Raw genomic sequence first — 20,338 nt, 5'->3', positions numbered from 1 at the left:
TGAAAAAGAAGAAGGGATCGAGGGAGAGAACGTGAGACTACTCGAAGAGAGGGAAAGCAGGCTATGTATGATTCCATTGAGTAGAGCACATCTGCCGTGCTGGTGCATTGTGTTGCACGCTGCGCTCATCCCCGACCTTTGCATGATGCAACCACCGACTCACCAGCGGTAAAGAGCAAGGGAGACGCGACGTAGAAAGAGAAACGTGGAGACAGAGAAGTGAAAAAAAAAAAAAAAAAATAGAGGTGAAAGAGAACCTCCCCCTTTCAGTCTCGTGCCAGACCTTTATCGAGTTATATCGTCATACCTGCCAACCAATAAATCCGAGCGAGCCCTTTCAGCGAGGCATCCGCACTGATTTATGACGGAATTAATATTAGATCCACCGAAAATATCGTCGATATATCGGGTTACGCGATTACCCTCTCCCCGTTGCGAAAAGTTAGGAGCATGAAAAAAAAGGTGTTCCCGATCCGTCCGGCGATCCGATCGAATCGAGTATCCGCATCGGATACACTTTCTATGCTTGAAACCCCGTGAAATATGCCGCGAATCTCGCGAGGGTAGGACCGACGTTTGATTTATCACCGATAGTACTAAGCTTAAATACCATTGGGAACCGTTCGACGAGCACGAATGGTGAAGTAAAATTTAGTTACCGAGGCGGATCGTACGACTCTGCGAGATAATGTTCGGCGAGAAAATGAGAAGATAATTTTCTCGAACGCACGTGCCGTTAGATTTCTCATTTGTTACGTTATTCATATAAGTATCCTACGTATGTACTTGGTTATAATTCACGGTAAGAAAGTCAACGGCGTTTCTTGAATAAATCTTAAAACATACGGTCGGAGAAAATAATTTTTCACGAAGGAGAAACGTCGGAATAACGAAGAAAATAAACATTGACGGGAAGGAAGGTCTAGATGTGCATTGAAAACTGCTACCCACGGAGCAACAGGAGTTCCATTCGCTAGCTGCCTCCGTTCGCTTATAATCTCGAGTACATTTTTCATGGCGGCGCGTTACGTTACATATTTATGTCACGCCCGGTGTCCGACTCCTTTCACGTAGCTGGATATGCAGAAGCTGCACGAACGTAGGACGAGGCTCGCGTGGCTCTTACAACCTGGCACCCATTAATAATTTAGCGAGCTGAACAAAAGGGTGGTACTTGAATTTGATGTTACGTGCGTCTCGTTTTCTCTCTTTCACATTATCCTCCATCCTACTTTACGTTATCCACGACTCGCCGTGCCCTCGTCGTATCACGATATGTATATACATATATATATATATAAATCCTTTTCAGCCGTGCTTCCACCCTCTTCACAGAAAATCCGGACGGACGGACAGGGATGAAAACCGAGAGCTTACACGCGATTACAGACCCTCGGCTTGACCCTCGCCCCGGTTAGCCTACTTTCGAATAACTTTTGACATCGCTCTCGGCCAAATAAACTGGCTAAATGGACGACAACGAGCTATTGTCGAATTCGCAGTGAATTAATGTTTCATCGTCGCGACGAGAGATCAAATAACATTTTTCTAACTGGTTTTTACTTTGATCACCGCACGGTTCGCTGTACCACAGAGAACGTCGTTTCAACCGGAAGGAAAACCGGGTAAATTCGTTGCTACTCTTCAATTTCCTAGCGAAACGCAATTAGCGAAACATGTTCCCTCTCTCGAGGGATAAACAACGAGATACATACCCTTTTGCCGATTCTCTGTGTTCCATCGTGACGAGTTACTACGAGCCTTTTCCACGTTTCCAACCACCGGCACAGATGACAGATTATACCGGTCATTGAATTTTTCAATCACGATGCGCTTTGTAACACGCCATCCGCGTGTACAAAGGGTGTGCACAATCACGATCAAAGATCGTTGTATTCAAACATCAGGATCGCACGCCTTTCACGTGTCTCGGTGCGATTTACATAGAGGGGGGGAACTTACGGCTCCATTCGCGGGGAAAATGAAATAATCTCGTTATGTAAATGGACACCGAACGACACCCAGTGTCACTACGTCAAACGACTTCGTCACGTTACACGCTTGTTTTCTCCTCTGTCTCTATTTTAGTCTCTGACGAAAGGCAGAAACGTCGAATCATCGGCTCTTTTTCAAACTCGCTTCTCTCACACCCTTTCCGTCTTTGATTCTTTTCGAATCACGAAACCCTCTTAACACGTCTAACCCGGCTCATTTGAATATAAGTACGTTTCTACAGTTTCTTATCTCCAATCGTCGAATAGCAAAATAAATAAATTTCAATATTCTTCTGAAAATTTTAATTTCTACACTAATTTCACTTTCTATGATTTACATGCCTAGAATATAAATTTCAACCCGTTACAAGTTGATTCCATCGGGAACAGGTTGTTTCTTCTATGACAGCGGTCCAGATTAATAAACATTCGCGACAGAACGAGCAAAGGCGAAAAGAAGTTAATAGGAATTTCCAAAGTTAATTAAGAAATGATAATAACTCAGTGGTCCCAACGGCGTTTCTTATTTATACCGTCGTTCCTGTAATCGTTCCTCGGTCGGAGGCTGATGGTGCTGCTGTTGCATCGTAACTCGCGTGACAGTAGCACACGCAGCAAGATTATGACACCAGCTCGTTACACGAATGCAGTCATACGAGCATCCAGCACGAGACACCGCGTGTCCAGTCTTATTACGAGTGCAACACGCGATTCATCGTAAATTAAAGGAACGAAGGGAGCAATCAACAATCTCGCAATAGAACCGAGCAGATAAGACTCTTCTCGTTGAATCTCGTTTAAAGTAAGCGTATCTCTAAACGAACCTACTGCCACGCCGAGGGAGACTCGTTCTCCGCGTTATTTTCTCTTCTCTTCTCTATTTAGAAATTTCTCGTTCATTGTCCTGGGTCATTGACGGCGGCAAAATAATTTTTCATGACTCTCCATACTACACCACGAATTACGGGATAGATCGACGGACAAATATGTAAAGTGTCTTTGACCTTAGCGCTAAAACTACTCGCACGAGAGATGCATATGGATGAGATCTTCGAGAAGAAACGGATGTTTTGCCATTTTCTTGGTCCCTCTATATTTGCAACTTTTCCAGTAGAGATCAAGCTCAAATTTGAGTCAAGTAGAAAACAAAAATTTCCCTTCATGGAATTTGAATCCATTTTCGAATCGGGAAACGATTTACATATATGAAAAGTTTGTGATAAATAGCCCGATGCGAATGTGTTAATAGAAGACTCGTATACTAAACCCAATTGCGATATATTTTTCCGAGCATCCATGATGAAAACACGGAAGTGAAATACGGTCAACCATAACGTTCGTCGTATTAATTCATATCGGTCGTCATTAATGCGAGAGCATTGATAAGCTGAACGTTGTTAAATGGTCGAGAGGCAGATGCGCGTTCTTCAATGATTACACTCTGACGACACGCGATTACATTACGATCGTTCGGTGCTCTTGATTAGCGGCAATTAATAAAATCGATAAACGAACGTTGAAACTCGGTTGGCGCCAATCGCTGCGACGATTAATGGCAAATGTAGGAAGGCCGTTTCATAGAAAATGATAATATCCTCTTTTTTTTTTTTTTTAAATACCATTCCCTCGTTATTGGTAACCGTGTATCGAACATTTTCTCTCGTAACATTTGATAAAAACCCAGCTATCGTTTCCATATCGAGAACCTTTTTTTCCTCGAGTCTTATCGCTACCGTGTTTGTCGTTTCCATTATTTTTACGCTGTTCGAGTGTCAGATAGACGTAGGAAAAACCTGTATAAGACCATATACTGAATTGAAAAATGGAATTATGGTAGGATGATCATCGTGTTACTGTCACAGGGAAAACGGATATAGGTAGTCAGAGACGCTGAAGGTCTAATTATTCAAAGTTTGAAATTCCCTCTTTTATTACCAATTATTCAATTATTTCAAATTTGAAGCTCACCAGTGATCCAGATAACAATCACACGGTGTTATACAAAGTTTCTTTTAATATGTCCAATAAAGGGTAAAAGAAGCCGAAGGAAAGCTATTACGATAGGAAAATTGTTCGGTTAAACGAGATTTACCTTTTACTCGGAAAATCGAGCAATAATATGATACCGCGGACGGTATATTATCTTCCATTAGCGAAATCTCATCGTGCCAGGCCTTAATTATCGTTAACGACAGTGAAATCGATATCGTTCTCTCTCGCTCTGCACGGGGCTCGTCATGTTTCACGGATAGTATCGATAAGCTATACGTGGCCGGAGAATAATTCGCAAATAAGGTAGAACCTGTGAACCATTTCCGACCATTCACCGGAGAGAGTTCATTCTTTTCAGCGAGACGGTTCGTTCGCTCGCGAGCATGTAAATTCTCCGAGCGTCTCGGCGAAGATTCCTTCCGCGGAAACGAGAAAACGTGGTTGTACAGAAATTGCTTTGCCGTGTTTCGCCCGCGTGTACGATCTTCACCCCCATGTCCCGACGCTTTTTCCTCTCCATTTTCTTACTTTCGATCACCAACACTCTTCCACCACGGGGTCTACATGAATGGAATTCGGCGTTGAAACGCGTGTATGAAACGCGACTGTGTATTTCACTTTCGACGGTCCCGGCAGGTTCCCCGTGCCTCGGATTTCACGGCTACGACGAACGCGCGATTACTTTTCCTCTGCTCCTTCCAAGTTCGCGGAACATCGATCCAATACCGACGTACATATACATACGCACGGAAAGCTTAAAGAAGCGATGGTAAAAGTTTCGATACGACAACAGATATAGAAAATTGAATATTGGAATAAATTTTATATCGTTTCATGGTTAAATTCCGTGGAAACCACCGATCGACACCGCAAATTTAATATAATCTACTAACTGAAAGAAATTAAAAAGGAAAAGGCTGCGGGCACACTTCAGTGGTTCGCCGTTTTCAAAGTCAAGAAAAGAAAAAGGAGTAGGAGCTAAAGAGATATCCCCGTGATTAATTAAAGGGTAGGTCTGTGCCTGGGCAAGAAAACTTTCCAGCGAACTTATTTCAAAGGCAATAATCAAAAGTGAAAGCGAAAGGCGAGCCGGATGAAACGTTTCGTTGCCGTTACGGATAGACGGATTTACACGTCCGATTAAACACTTTTCGAGCGGTGCTCCAGCGCGTACGCTCGAGGAGCAACGAGTTCGTCATCCGAAAATTCTTCCGCTCCACCTTTAGGAGGCAGCGTCGCGTGTTTCGCTCGGCAAGCAACGCGGATCGGAGCGGAACGGAGCGGAGCAGTTGTGGCAGAACGTCTGAAATTCTCTGGCAGGCTTGCCTCCTCGCGTTCGCCCTAACTCTACCCCTCTGGTTCCTTCTGCTGCTTGCCTCTCTCGAGGAATATTAATTACGACCACTTCACAAAAGACACCGACCGGAAGTTTTTGCCGGTTATCAAATGCAGAACAGGTTAATTAAATTCTCGCCGCTCGCGGCTCGCAAAGGAACAGCACGCAACCTGGCCCGGCACAATGCTCGGGTCAGAACACCTCGAGGCTCTGTTAATTAGGCACACGATGAATGGCGTTACGCTCGTTTAAAAATGCATCCAGTCAACCTCGTCGTTGTACCGTCATCGATTGCATTACAGGAAGTGCAATCAAATCAAATGGAATCGCTGTCGTTGATCGTACATGGCTTTCACTTCGACATTAACCCTTTCGCTGCCACGCGAATTTTTGAACTTGCACCAGTGGGCCACAAATTTCATATTAAAAATTTTATAACTGCAAAGAACTGCGAAATATATTAAAATAACGGTACAATCTTGTCAATAACACATTTTTCTTAGAATTAATAGTGGTCACCGGTGACCACCATGGCCCAAATGAAAAGACAAGCGCCGATCCCATAGGACCACCGTGGCAGAGAAAGGATTAACCCTTTATGTATCAAAATAAAATACAAATATACAATTGTATCCCAAGAAAGTTAAGATTACTTGAATTCTACACTATAAATCCACGCGAACTTGTTCCAGCAGCTAATATATCCGCAACAAACAAGGGATAAACTTCGTGCTACTAGCACAGAACTTAATGGCCTGGGAATCAGACTTCTCTAACAATAAGTTACATCCTAATGTTGTATATAATAGAGAAACGTTACTCAGAGGTTTACTGTCTACAGTAGGTATTCTCATTTGCTAATTTTCTTTGACGTCGTTTAATTAAATGTAGTCTTGAATTTGATTAAAGCTAACACTTTTCCAGCAGAGATAGCCAGAGTGCATTACCAACAGCGTCCGATTTATTTTCATAGACAAATTGGATGAAATTAGCAAATAAGTGGTGCATAGAAGCATACGTATATGTTAATTAGCAAAGGGTATTTAAATCGAGCCGTTTGTTTTCGAAAACACAGAACAACGGGCTCTTTGTACGATCGACGAGTCGAGGAAGTCGTGGGATAATCAAACTAATTAGGCGATACCATCAACGAACGGTCAGCGAGGATTGATTTCCACGGACCTAGAGACAGAAACCCATGAACGTAATTGGATAGAGAATACCACCGAACAGTTTATATTGATCGCAATATTCACATCAACGATGTAATCATATTTGTCCAGGCATGCTTTGGAAACCATTCCATTGTGTTTGCTTAATAATTATGGATCGATTTTGCTACTGGATAATATTGACCCCCAACTAGTCCGCCACATATCACTTCATTGCGGTGCATAAACGGATAAAGGGGGAACCGCAATCTAGTGCAATCTAGCGATAGGTTAAAAATCGTGTAGGTATGCTAATCGTGTTACGTTTCCCTTTGAACACTGACGTTCTCATTTACACGTTAACTATCTATCCATCTATCTACGAACTTCCGATGATCTCTGATCTTTTATTCTTCTTTTACTCGTTCATAAATAGCGACAGATTGAAACGAACACTTGGCAATTAAATTGGATTTCAATTATTTATAAAATTTCATTGCTAAGCAAACGATGTACGAGGGAAATTATATGTACCTAACCTTTCGATCTATGTACCAAAAATGATCGGTGAAATTTGACACGGGCCGATATAGTCATGTTTACCCACACGTGCCAGCAAGTTTTAATTAACGGGTGGCGATGCACGGGGAGCTAGTGGAAACCTCAATGCATTCCCCTCGGCCTAACATAGAGCTGATCACTACGGAGGTATGTAACTTCGGGTACATGTACGCGACGATGGTGGCCTATAAACCCTTCAGGGATTACACGCGAATATGCGCGTAAACCAGAAGCCGGATAGTCGCTGGACATTAGTAACTATTTAACTAATAAAAAAGAATTTTTCAAAAAGAAAATATGTTTAACGTATGTTTGGTGTTGCCACTAATCATCTAGATCTCTACTATATTTCTGTCCACACAACTCGGAAACTGAAATTATTACACCCTAGCTGTACGGTAAATACTGTTGTAATTAGAGTTGTAACATCCTTGATCTTTAAACTTACTGATAACTTCGTAGAGGAAAATAAATGGTGCGGAGTAGCGAATTACCGAGTTCATTTCGTTGATTATTACAATGAGGCCAGGAATGTAATGTATGATACAGAAGGAGACTCGTTAAAATCGATGATGAGGAGTAGATTGAATCTCGAACATGTCTGACTGAGCATTTCGCGTCGTGAATTTACGATATGTCAATATTGATTATCGAAGGCGAGGGAGCAAAACGGCAGAAATGCAGACGGGAAATGGTCTGACTAATAAATCAACGTCTGAAATTCGAAAATTGATCGAGAATAATTTCTGGAATTTTAAAACACTCCAAAAATAATAATGATTCCTATTTCTTTTTAATAGTTGAAATTTCAATTTTGACCCTCTACAAGAAGAGTTTGTTTAATATCAAGAAAAATCCTATCCAGAAGAATTTCCGGTTTCGATATAGACGGAATTCCTGAAAAGAATTCCAATCGACCTCCGAGGAGTATGCTGCATGCACCGGTGCGTGTCGGACTATGTTGGACGTCGAAAAGTGTTCGTCCACTCAGTGGGGAAGGTGTTACAAGCATCCCAGGGGCAACGGTGCATGTCGGGCTAATTGATTCCCAACGACGACGCGCACGTGTCACGCGTCGTCAGCCGCACCGTCCATATGTACATACAACCGATGTGTTCGCTTTATGTATATGAAGGGCGATTTTGCCAGCTCTTATACTACCCTCGCTAATACCTAAACCCTACTGTCGCGATTTTTCTTTTATTAATATCGACCTGAGACGTTCCAGAGGTGGAACTATCTTTGCCAGGATACAAACCCTACTGTCACGATTTTTCTTTATTTACATCGACCTGAGATGTTCGAAAGATAAAATTAGTTTACATGGCTAAAATTATCATGTACAATATGACAGAATATAATAAAAAGGTTTCGATGAAAATTTTCATTTTGTTTTTTAAAAATTAAATATCTCAAAAAATGAAGAGAATAGGAAGTCACTTAAAAATTTGAACAGCTGACAATCAAAACTCCATTGTATAATACATTACAGATTGAAGTCACGATTGACCCAGTTCCACTATTCGAGAGTTAAAACAGGAGACAAAGAGGGTGCCGAGTACCCTTCATATTTCGCTAATAACATGGCGCATCAAATTGAACAATTAAATTGAAAAATTCAATTAAACGAGATTCATTCACTACATTCCACTTTATCAGTATGATATTAATGGTGTCCTAAATTTTCCTTTAGTTTTCATTACACTGATAACCCTGACACCAGTCGAAGCGATAATTGGCTCCGTTCTGTGGTCGATGCCGTTATTAAAATACGCCTCGTGACATCCGTTCTCGATGACAGCAATGATTTACCGGAAACGAGTATTACACAACGTTCGACGATTCCTATGTTTTATCAAACAAGCTGCTACGCCGACGAATTAACTGATTCCGAGCGGCAACCGTTTATCGTTCATGCGTGACTACGATCCAGGTACGAAACGAGTGTCCGTTCTCTAACCTTATCTTCGATCGTAGCACGTTATTAATGAACTCGCAATGCGAACGAATTGCGATCCCTTGACGTGTGTACCGTGTAATAAGGCATTATCGCAATGCTCGCTTTGTCGAATCGCGCTAAGGGAGCTGCTGCAACGCCTTCTCAAGATCCACGATAACGGATACTATTTCCTCCTCTTCGAGGTCGCCTTCGAAGGTAATCCAATTTTTCATTCCCTTTTTTTTCCCTTCGTAACAAGTTCGTTTCAAACTTGTAATCTCTTAGATTGAATGCATAGCCACGTCGAAAGAAGCGCGTGTGTACACGTGAGCATGCACCGTTCAAGGTGCAAGCTGCATTTTATTAAAATAGTTTGCTCTAAGTTTTTTAATAGCTTCCTCTATAACGTACACACAATGTAGACTTCCTGTCTATCGTTACGAAACCGGGTAAGAAAGTTTTATTTTTCTTTTTTTCTGGCGTAAGCATGTTATAAGAAAGAATGTTGTCGGTGAAATTTTTGTCGGTTATGCATTCGATACTTCTAAAATATTAAATTAGCATTACTATTATTACTGTATTGAATACAAAATTTTTTCACGAGACCAGTTTCGCGTACGATTGATTTTCAATAATTTATCAATTTTCTGGATGGAAAATTGAAACGTATGTTCCATTCTCAAACACCGAATAAAATATTATTTACATTAAAATTCTATCTGTATATTCGGTTTATCTCCTTACTGTCGTGCCACAGGAAATTCAGTAAGTCTTAGCAGAGGGAAAACCGGAGACAACGCGATCTTTTATCGACATCCACTTTGCATTTCGTATTTAACGAGAGAAATTCGAATTCGATGTAGAATAAATTTTCCGGCAAAGGGAGCACCGACCGAGAGAACGAAAAAAAAAAAACGTTCAACTTGACGGCAAATAAACGCAAACAACGAACGAAGAAACGTAATAAAAGTAAAGACAGCGGCGGTTCCTCCTTTGTACCATCGAAGAGAAGACACGACGGTGAAATCTCTTTTTAAGCGGATCGTCTTTTCCGCTTCCGTAATATTTCTTTCGTTTCCCTCCGAGCGGAAACAAACTATCGGAGCGAAGCGAAGTTGATCGCGCCGCGGCTCGCTCGGTTCCCAACGGTGACGCTGAAAATCTCGGCTTAAATCGCTTAACCCGGCTAACCTGTTCAACTACACCGAGCATAGTTAGCCTCGCCAGAGACCGTCTAGCTATCCTGCATTTTCGACTCGCGATATTTTGCCCTTTCATTAAGCGACGAAAGCCACGTGATTAATGAAGTTCGGTTACCGTGCACGGTTTTCATCGCGCCTCGTTTTCCCGACACCCGACGTCGCTCAGATGTTTCCTGAACCGCGATACGAACGAGTGGAAACGTAAAGGTTTTACGGATGAAAAGACGAAGGGAATCGTGCGATCGTTCGCACAAATCGTCAACACGAAAAGTTCTGTCGCGCAGGATCGTGTAACTTTGTGAAAAAGAAAATGAAACGAGATAAAAATAAAAAAAGAACAGAGGGACGTGCGTAGAGAAAAACCGTGTCGCTACTTGTCAATAGACACGCGCTTTTCCATGAACGCGCGAAAACATCGTCTTGCAAACGCTTCGTTCGAAGATCCCTACCCTTCGTCTGCGAAGCGACAACCTGCAACGCAGCCTGTATACATTTTCAGGGAAAAAAGGAAAAGGAAGTGGCGAATGCAAAGATGAATCGGTGTGCGTGTGCACGTGATACAAAACACTCTCATAGGGGGGTGTGCATCGGCAGCTATATGATCCATGCGCGAGCGACCTCAACCCCTGCGGGGTCCTTTTCACGAGTGCACATAATGCGATCTCATTTTATTTTGCGCCTCCCCGTTATCGTCTGCGTTCGTATAACGCCGCCGGCTGGCGTTCATGAGAACGAGAGAGGAAAAAAGAAAAGGAGTCCCGGCCCTTTTTCAACGCATCCTGCTCGTCTTCCCGTAAACCAAAGTCAAGTGGATTTTTCACCGGCATTCTTCCGCCCTTGGACGCCTTCGCGTGCTTTCTTCTGCGTTAATTCGACGGAAGGGGTTGCTGGCTTCGTATTTATCCGACGCGGTCGAACGATACCAGCGAACGAAGAGAACGACGTACAAATGGAGTAATATATTTTTATGATTCATTTTCGAACGATGTCATTATCGACGTATTATCGAGCAATAAATAATATTCTGAGTTCTGATAATTTTATTTTCAATAAACCCAGCTCCAGTTGACCCTTGAAATTTCAAGATCAACCAACTACCATAGCATTATTACCAAGAAATAATAAAAATTTGAAGTATCCTAATCTATCCCGAGCAAAGTACCACAGTTCCATTATCCGAGATTTCCTATTAAATAAAAAAACAATATATCTTCAACGGTATTAAACCCTAGCATCTTTTGAAACAGCCTAGTGCAAGAGGACCGAGGTACCATTAAAGAGAAGCATTAAAGCTAGCTATTCCGTTGTCGTAAAGAACGTCAAGGGTATCAGGTTTATCCAGCAAACGATGCCAGACGATACGAGCGTGTCGTTGTCGATGGAACAAAGTGCATAGATAATGAATGACGTTCGCGATGGGTGGAATTGTCGTGGATCGTCGTGCTGGCCGCAACGATAATCGAGAGGTTAACGATCCGACGTGGACGAAGGTATCGTAGAAAACAACGTGACGCGTCGCTATTGATTGTTACGTTCGGCCCGGGTCCCGAACGAGCTGTTCGCGTAGCTCGCAGAGAAACAACACCGGTGCACGAACCAGAAGAAGATGGATATAATGCAGGAGAACGTATGCTGCAGGCCTCGACCCTCCACCTAACAAATTGTTTATTGCCACATGCTCGACTCTCACACCGTACGAAAATGGGGTTGGGTGGCCGCGACTGGCCCGGGGTCTCGCAAACGCCAATCTTCACCCATTGCTCCCTGCTCTGCGTCCTTCCACGTCTACCGGGGGTAGCCGCAGTATAAACGTAAAAGCGTGCACACACGCGCCCAGTTTACCGAGAGGGATACAAAATACCAAAGGGGAGGGATTGCGAGAGTTCGTAACCTCGGTCCATTACAAAAAGTCGGCAAACGATCCGTGTTGTTTTTCTCTTCTTTATTATGGAGGAGCTTAGAAGGTTTAGGGCTGACTCAGATAAACCATCAAACCGTATATGTAATATGAAATTTTGAATTATTATAAAATTAATATCTGAAATCTCCTATTTTAATGCTGCTAACGCTATGTAAGTGAACCGTGTTTGAATCTGTGTAAGTCTCCACACACGTAGGTTTCTGTTCTTCTTTTGTCCGTCGCCAGCACGGTCGAGGGATTTTAAACACGAAGAGATCGACCGGACCGAGAGTGCATCAGGAATATTCTTATGCATCCAGAAATACCCATGTAAGGGACTCTCGTATACGAGGCAGTAAGAATCCCGGTATAACCGAGGTTATTTGAAAGATTTCAATTCCAGCGCGGATCTCTAGCGGGTAGACAGAGTGTAATCGTCGGGGATCAGGTATTCAATATCAGGGAAGACCGGAATAATCGTGCCAGGCGTTCGACACACCAACTTTAATTCAATCAACCGACGAGTTTCTATCACGATTGATCAATATTTGCCCGGCGATAGTTATCCGTACTTGCGAGTAATACCGCGAGAGATTTCTGCACGAAGAAGCATTTTGTACCGCAGCGGTGGTCATGCCAGCTTGACAAAAATTCTCTCGACGAAAGGTCGATATAGCGGCTCGGCTCTGCGGACAGTTAAGTCAGCAACTGTGCTTGAAGAGCCTCGATAAGAAAGTTTGAACAAACGAATGTATAGAAGATCGCGTTAGAGCCTCTTCAGCTTTCGCTTATGAATTAAACGAGATTCAGATTGTATTTTCGATGAAGAGGCCAAGAAGGTGATGCGAACAATGGCGATAAAGGCGTGCACGGTTCACCGGACAGTTGTTATCTTATTACTGATATCGCGTCGCAGCCGTTGTTCCCGTCTCGTCCCGTTTTCGTCCTCTGTCCTGAACAAATGTTTGCGCCGCGCTGCCGCGGACAGATAGTGGTGCAAACCGGCCCTACAGAAGAGTCGCTTCCTGTTTGCACTCGAAAGTACGTACCGCTGCTGGAAACACGTAGAACGCATACTAAACTCTCGCGACAAACGAGTAAACGTAGAGAAACGAGACCAGGTTCGAGCGTCCTCCTGCAACCGGCTATTTGGGTTAGCACGAGTTATCGCCTTTCGGAACTTCCTACCTAGCCGCATCTTTCCAAAGGGCTTCCCGCGACGCGGCCTCAACATGCACTCTCATAATGCATTATCTCCTGGGGATGTGTTGTACGCGCTTCGAACAACGCAGTCTACCTCTCAACGGATCGAACTTGGCTTGTTTGTCTTCCTTGTTAGTCGTAACCACCGTTTCGAAACAGCTCCTCTAGCTGTTTCGTCAACGTCGTTAAGGCGGAAAGCAGCTCCTGATGAGGATCGAGTTCTCTACCGACATCGTTTTACCTTCGATATTACTCGCTTTGATCAGAATTCGTCAATAAAAATTCTCTGTTTTATATTTCTATACACGTTTCACCTGAACTTGACCTATCTTTAATAATAACAACGGCACTCTCTGGTTCTCAAAATAAAAAGTTATCTCGTTAAACCGACGACTGAAAACCCTCTACGGTCGACAGCATTTCCCGGACCAGAATAAAATTCCGCCCCATCCCTGGGAAAGTACACTTCCAGTGCGTGATCAAACATTGCAACGTTGCAAGCAATCTCTCTTTAGTAGTACATTTTTACAAAGAATCCTATTTCGAATCGGGTCGCTGGTGCAACGTAACAACGATACAGGTGCACGGTAAACGAACGCTTTCATAATGGGTTAATGCAAGAGCGTTGGGTACCGAGTGCACGCATTGGATAAACTGGCCGGTTGCTTTGACGCGTACACGTTTACACGGACGAGATAACGCGTACATATATGGTACGCGATTAACGGAAAAAACAGTCGCGTGTACCTTGTTTATCGGTGTGTATATAGTTAATGACAGGGAAACGGCATTAGCCGTTGATAAACGTAACGCGTTACTTGGCTGTTTCGAATACGAATCTCCGAGAAGCATATTTTTCCCTTCTAAAGACAAATGATGCATCGCCCCTTTCGGAAAATACATCAACCGTGAAAGATACGGGAAGGAAAATTCCAGGGGAAATGCATCTCCCTGGGGCTTCATCGCGATGCTGTATGCTTCTCTACGCTAAAGGATCGATTCGAAAGTCTAAAAGCATAAGAACGAGTAGACTGTCGATGCCAGTTTTATGTAACACCGCGCCATTACGTTGGTCTGCGGATTCTATTGGTGGAACGGATCGTTTTACTGTCCGAGAGTGTACAAGAAGCCTGACGAGCTTTCCCGAGCTGAACGACAACTCGAAATAGCATGGACAGTGACGAGAAGTAGCGGGGAAACGGTAGCGAGATTATTTGGAAAGCCGCCGAGATAGAAACTATCTGATCAAGACAAGACTGACCTAAACAACTGTTACCTAAACGTATCTACAACCGACGGGGGATCTTCTCGTAGTTGAACAGGTGTTGAGGGGACAGCTCCCAAATTAAACACCCCCGGAACTCTCTGTTTGACGAAGGACCGCTTTCGGCGCAACAACTCAACCGTACCGATATGTTATTCAAATACCTTGTTCCTGGAAAATTCTGGCTGTTAATTATGATAATTACTGCTTATAATTTCTAAAATAACGTAGGGAAGTGAAAAAGACTTTATCATCGACGTATCATTTCCCAAGGGAACTACTTTAAACGCTTCAACTTTGATTTTTCAAACCATGTCACGGAAAAAACTTTGATGAAATATAGTCTCGTTACTTTTAAAAGCAGGTCTCGTAAAGTGTCCCAACCAAGTCACCAGGTATCTAATTATTTCCACCAATCTATCTCGGATAACGATCTCTGTGTCGCGCGTATGGAACGTTGGCTGACCGAAACAAAGAACTTATGATATATTAACAGTCTGGGCGATTAAAAGTAGAATTAACGGACAGTAATAACATTACGGGGGAGATGCTCACGGCCGATACAGCGAGTCGTTTATCGCGAAATCCTTCTAAAAATGTTTACGAGAAAGCCGAGTCTCGGTCGTGGCTGAAATCGACGTGTTAATCGCACGCGATGCTGACAGTACCGCGCGCAAAATGCGACTGTAATCTCACGCGCGTGATCGCACGGTGAACAGGCCGATTATTCATTATGCGCCCTGAGCCGTTTCAACGCGACGATGTCGTGCACGCAATTACTCTATACCCGCACGGTCTACTCGATAAATATATATTTTCTTCGGGACGATGCTTTCCGACAGGCCGCGAGACGCTGTACAATTACACGCTACTATCTTCTATAGCGCCGCGGTAAATTGAGCTCGACTACGCTTCGAAGATGACCCGATTGTCGTCGTTCGTTACATGGGACGACCTTATAATTGCTCCGACAAGAACGCTCTCCTTGGTTCTCGGTGGGTGGGAAGGGCGCTAATAAACGTCTGCTGTAAGTATTCCATGGATAGCGATAGAACCGTTTCGTCGCGTTGAAAGCTCGTCGAGCTTGATCGACGCTGGTTGCATCGATGTTGGCCAGCGAGAGGCAGATTTTCCCCGAAATAAACAGTGAAATTTCGGTCCAGCCCGATGGAGTTTGTTGTTGTTCCAGCCAACAACCCGGGCAATTTCTAAATAATTACGCTTTTAATTAGGTAGCGTTGAAAATTCCCTGCTAATTTTCATTTAATTTCTGCCTTGTAACGGATTCTATTCGAACGCAACGCGGCCCGGTATCCGCGCTTTCGAGAATTTATTATCGCGAACCGCGCGTAATTGAACGTTCGCGAATTATTCACAAGATATGCGAGCTATTTTCCCCGAATCCTTAATGAAAGCTTATTAACCATTATCGCGGTCATAAATTCAATCGAGTCAGTTCCTCGAATACATTGAGTCATAGAAGCATCACTCGACAACAAAACGGGGAGGGTGTTAGCGAAAAAAAAATTGAAAAAAAAAAGATAAAAAACAAGAAACGAATCCCATATCTATCGGTGTACGAGCGATCTCTATGCTCTAAATCATTGTTCTACCGAGAAACATCGATTCCAATTGTTCTCCGTGAACGCGGCTTATGAATTCCAGCTAGGAAAATGTTATCTCGCGAAACGCGAACGTTTCCATCCCCCGTCGAATCGCGTTGAAAGTCGAATATTTGAATTCGTACGGTCTCTACGCGCCGATCGAATTTCCTCTACCATCGTTGTTCGTTTCTCTGTTAATTAATTTACAAACGCACAAAGTGAATTCCGAATCGTCGCTGGCAAATTCCCATCCTGCTTGCGGTTTTATCCTTCCACGCATTACAATATAACCGGATGAAAATACAGTTGCAGCGTGTACAGAAGAGGACGAGGGAAAGAGGAAATTTCTACGAGAGAGAGAAAGCAGTTGCTCCAAAAATACGCACTTCGGGTACGCATCAAAGGCACGGCTGGACGTGCATAGCCGCTCGCCCACCGTAATTTGATTGTTCTGTTTATTTCTCGTAAATGAAATTAAAATAGCTCGACTTCTCGGTGCACTGAGTTTCGGCGACAGTGAAAAGAGAGCGAGACGGGATACAAGGGTAAAAGGAGAAAGGGAAAGAGAGATAGGGGGATGAAAGGGTGAAACGCGGAGGCGGTGGAAGCTTATTGCGACTCCACCTTTTTAATTAAAGTTTGAAACTGAACTAGCGCATGCAAGAGGGTTCCGTGGCCCCGAGCAAAGAGGAGTACGGCACATAAAATAGTCAAGTGTAGCTTTCTTCTCGGCCGAGCACTGTCATTCTGCTTGTTTAACATTCTTGCCATTATAAAATGAACGACTACCGCGACAGGATTCAAGCTGGGTTCCCTTCATTTACAAATGAAATTCCGGAAGTTTAATCATTTTATAACGCCCCGACAAGGTATCGTCGTATTACCGTGTTGCATAAATTTTGCGGGCCGATTCCTTATTGGATTCAAAACGTCCTAACTTTTGGAACGTTAAATGCTCGCCGCTGCGCCGTTCGGGATGAGTAATTCCTTGTGATATTTCTTGAATATATTCACGAGTTAAGTAACTGGAAATATACTGCACCTTGTAAGCAATATTAGCAATTCTGTTTAACTCTTAAATGCAAATTATTTATTGCACCTTAGAGAGAGAAAAGGAAACTCTCGTACAAAGATTTATCAATAATTTCTATTAGTTATGAAGATTTTACGAAATGTGGGTCATCCCTTAATTTCGGAACAAAAAAAAATTGGCGAACAAAAACGCTTCGTTCCAACCGAACAATAACTCAACGAGATGCATGAATAAGTGCTATTCGCGCAAGTGTCCCGTATCTAATTCACCTTCATAAGCTTTATAGCGGAATTGTGTCGGAGCCTGGAGCCACCATTAATTTCGCTAATGGTTAATCAATAAACAAGCAAGTTTACTAGTGTTCAAACTAGCGTCACGTACGTGTGTATCGTACAAATCCGGCTGATCCACAAGGATACATAAAAGAGGGACGAATAAAGCTTTTCGCGGTGGGAGTATAAGAAAATGGACACCTGTTCGACCCGGTGTTGTGCGTACACGAACCCTTGAACGCCAGGAAAATGAGAGACGTCCAAAAAAGGAAAAGGATGAGGAACTGAAGACCCGCGAATGAACAGGAAGAGAAATTATCGCGGAACAAGCGCTATTTGTTATCAGTCCGAAGTAATATAATGGCTCATATGGTCGTTGATTGATGTTCCTACATTTATACACTGTGCTCAAGACAATCTGTATTCACGCAGTATAATTTAATCTTCTACCATACTTTTTTGCTCGTAAACGAAGAAAAAGTTGATAAGAAAATTTTCCGTTTCAGATCCGTCGTTAAACGGAGGAAATGTCCTGAGAATTGATATTTTAGTTGCAGCGTTCGCGTTATTTACATCTCTTATCAACAACGGACCCACCGAAATAATAAACATCAAAATTTTTATAAAAATCCATCCTGCTCCGATAGTAGTCGCGTTTAGATCCTCAATTTACTATAATTATCCGAGCATCGTTATGTTTCATTCGCGACGAGGAAATAGCAATCGTCGTCGTATTTCTTGCAAACGATTACGAGTCATCGGTTATTTATTAGACGCTCTTGTTACATCGGAAGCTATTGGAACTGTACGCGATCGTGGTTCCGCGAAAAGCGTGCGTTATCGCGACAGATTGTCCGTCGAGTCGGCGAGCGTATCCGCGCGAATAATACAGTGGAGATTACAAATAGACAAGTGAATGGATCGCGATCATAAGAGGCTTCCAAGGAGTCGTTGACATGAAGCAGTTATAAGTAGAATGACGCGTACGGTACACACTGTGTTACGCGAGGAGAATCGCTTATCGCGCGGAAGCAACCAGTGGTGCAGTTTCCACGTGGCCTTATGACAGCTACGTCTCGAAACGATTAATATCAGTCAGACCTGTACGTGCGAACGCGATCTCCTCCGCGTAATATGCATGGGATTCGAGTACGGATGTACCCTTGTCTCTTAATCGTTGCGTGTCGCGAGATAAGTGGATAGAATAGTTGTTGAAGAGTAAAGAGATACGAGCAGAAGCAACAGGGGACATTTCCTCGGGGTTCTTCTTCTTCTACTTCCTTTTTTTAACCGTGTACTATGGTTTGCTTAGAAGTGCGATAAGAATTCTAAGAAGGTTTACAAGGATTTTATATTGTAATTAGTAGACCGACGATGTAATATGCAAAATATATGATAAATAAATCATTTGTTTTATAACTAAATAAATTACTAAATAAAGAAGAAAAATCCCTCTATTCACCCCGGAGCTCCGAGGATTAATACTGTTACTCTGTATCAAACGATCGGTATTTTATGTGAATAAACAATTTTTAATAAATCTGCTACGAGTTTCAATGAATCCATATCCTATTTTCAAAAATTTGTTTAAATACACTATGAAATGTATTAACGAGTAAAAATATATTTTTACATACATATTGCTGGTTCAGAATTAATAGAAATGTATTAAATCTTTGCACAATCAATTAAATAAAATGTAAATACAGTTTAAAATTTCCTAGAATATTTATCGAATGCAACTGTACATAACTATGAACTACGGTCGCACGAATCTTTCCCTGTGGATTACTCGGGAATATTTAAAACTCCTGCTCCGTTCGTTCTACGATAGGAAACGTTTTACAAAAGTTAAAGGGAGTTCACTTATTGTTCCTTAAACGCGTTATCAAATCCTGGAACAACAATAAATAAAAAGAATACAAGACAATTGATAGAACATAGACAATTGTCGAGCGTCGCATCACCGTACTGCGTATATCCGCGTTGGAACATGTCGCGGCATACGTAACACCCTTTAACCTGTATGTATACGGTTATACACGAAACGACACGCATTGTACCGCGCGTTCTATTCAAACGGAAGTTCAACTGTATCATTCTAAGAATATTGGCAGGCGACAAAGGAAGCACGTCTTCGTCACGAGCTCGATCAAGAATTCCAAACCACGCGTCAGAATTGAAGTCTGTCGAACTGTCAGTAACTACGATTGGAACTACCATTTCCTTCGTAGAACGTGATCGACACGGTGCCATAAGATCAAATAGAAAAAGAAAGAAAACATAGAATATCACTCACGTTTGATGACAACAAGAACAGCCGGAGTAGTTCGCTTCTTTCTCGTGACGCAGGATGTTGATTTACACTCGCTTTGTCCTTGGGAGTACACTGTCTTCCTCGTTACGTCGAATCACGCGCGTAACCTGTAACTTCGCGACATGACACCGCACAGAGAGACACTGATCGAACGGGTTAATCGGTTCACGATCGAGGAAACTACGTTTGCACGCGATGGAAAAATGTTTCAACGAGTTTGTACGATTTTCGCGCGTTGCGACGAACGAGCGTGGGTACGGCCAATCGACGAAGGCAATGCGTACCCCTCGCGACCCCGTGACGAACTGAGGATCATACTGACTGCGCAGCGCCACCGTGACCCGTGGTGGCACCGCGAACTAAACTCATACTCGTATATACCGTCTGTCGTGAGCCCGCACACGCGACCGTAGTATATCCTTCAAAGTTTTGTCAAGTTTGTCTTTTGAGTTTTCAATTCCTTTGACGTGTATCATTTGCTCGTAAAATCGTTGACCGAATAATTTCATCTTTGCTGTGTTTACGAAAATCACTCTGCACCGAAGAACCGAGGAACTAAACGAGATTGAC

General features: G+C 42.9%; 1 protein-coding gene across 2 annotated transcripts in view; it reads right to left on the bottom strand.

Moving 5' to 3' along the window:
• The window catches only part of LOC114874670 (discoidin domain-containing receptor 2-like), a 124,541-nt gene extending 104,485 nt beyond the window's left edge, over nucleotides 1-20,056 (bottom strand). For both annotated transcript variants that reach the window (XM_029184171.2, XM_029184180.2), the window contains exon 1: nucleotides 19,751-20,056. The gene's annotated coding sequence lies outside the window, so the exon portion shown is untranslated. The remainder of the gene's footprint in view (nucleotides 1-19,750) is intronic.
• Between the last annotated feature and the right edge of the window lie 282 nt (nucleotides 20,057-20,338).

Source organism: Osmia bicornis, chromosome 5, assembly GCF_907164935.1.
Source record: "Osmia bicornis bicornis chromosome 5, iOsmBic2.1, whole genome shotgun sequence".
Lineage (NCBI taxonomy): Eukaryota > Metazoa > Arthropoda > Insecta > Hymenoptera > Megachilidae > Osmia > Osmia bicornis.
The sequence above is the reverse complement of the archived record's forward strand: the minus strand, read 5'-3'. Positions and strand labels throughout refer to the sequence as shown.